The sequence below is a fragment of the Myotis davidii genome, unplaced genomic scaffold (assembly GCF_000327345.1).
Source record: "Myotis davidii unplaced genomic scaffold, ASM32734v1 scaffold992, whole genome shotgun sequence".
NCBI classification, from domain to species: Eukaryota; Metazoa; Chordata; class Mammalia; order Chiroptera; family Vespertilionidae; genus Myotis; species Myotis davidii.
The window spans coordinates 740,809-742,219 of record NW_006283543.1 but is presented as its reverse complement, the minus strand read 5'-3'; positions in this window follow the sequence as shown (position 1 = coordinate 742,219).

Here is a 1,411-nt window from a genome sequence, read left to right as displayed (position 1 = left end):
CTTCTTCTGGCACCCCTATAATTCAGATGTTGATACTCTTGAAGCTGTCCTAGAGGCTCCTTACACTATCTTCGTATTTGTGTACTCTTTTTTCATTTTGCTTTTCCGGTTGGGTGTTTTTTGCTTCTTCGTATTTCAAATCTTTGAGTTTGATTCTTACAATGCTCTGGTCTGCTGTTGGAAGTCTGTATAATATTCTTTATTTCAGTCAGTGTATGCTTAATTTCTAGTTGGTCCTTTATCACAACATCGAGGGTCTCACTAGATTTCTTGAAGATCTCATTAACTTTATCAGAGGTTTCTAGAAAATTCTTGAAAAACCTTAAAAGTGTGGTTTTGAACTCTATATCCAGTAGTTTGCTTTACTCCATTTCTGTCATTTGTGTCCTGTTTCTTTGTCTGAGCATTTTTTTTTTTTTTGCCAGGTATTGGTCTTTTTATTGATAAGTTTGGGCACATTGAGGCCAGCTTCTACTTGTTTGAGACATTTTAGGAAGGTCTGAAACCTGAGCCAAGACAGGCCATTCATATGGAAAAGGTCCTGCAAACAGCTTAAGTGGGGTTACAAATTGGATGGGGTGGGGTCTCAGGAAATAACCATGGTGGATGGAACAGTTTAGGCCACACTGATGCGATCTCAGATATGTTTGCCAGTCTGCTGGGGTCCAACCCTAACAGGTCCAGGGGTCCCCAAAGGTGTGGACAGAGTCGGCGAAGAAGGAATGACATGGAGACAGCGTTCAGTTGATCAGCAGCCTTGCCAGGATCTCTAGCCACAATCTCCAGCCAAGTTCTGTTTTGGATCTCCAGCCAGGTTCTGTGTCTATGTTCTCTTGCTAGGTTCTCCACATTCTCCAGCCAGGTTCTGTAGCCATGTTCCCTCGCTAGGTTCTCCAGCCAGGTTCTGTCCAGGTTCTCCAGCCAGGTTCAGTCACCAGGTTCTAGTCAGGTTCTCTTGCCATGGTCTATCCAGGTTCTGTAGCCAGGTTCTGTCTCTAGGACCTTCAGCCAGGTTCTCTCGCTAGGTTCTGTCTCTAGGTTCTGTTGCCAGTTTCTGTCCAGGATCTTTTGCCATGTTCCGTCTCTAGGTTCTGTCTCTAGGTTCTGTCCATTCTTTATGCTTCGCTGTGTTGATAGAGTGGCTTTCTGTGCTAGGTGTCCTATAGGGCCCAGTGGCTCAGCCTCCCCAATTACTTGAGGTAGACACTCTTGGTGCACCCCCTTGTGGGCTTTGTGAACAGTCTTGTTGTAGTTAAGCCTTGATTGTTGTAGGTAACACTGGGAGGAATTGACCTCCAGGCCAATTGGCTGTGAGGATCAGCTGTGTCTACAGTGGGAGAGCTGCTGTGCAGGAGACACTCTTATAGGGAAGGACTTGCTTCAGTGGGGCTTTTGTGCTCACTGAGTAGGC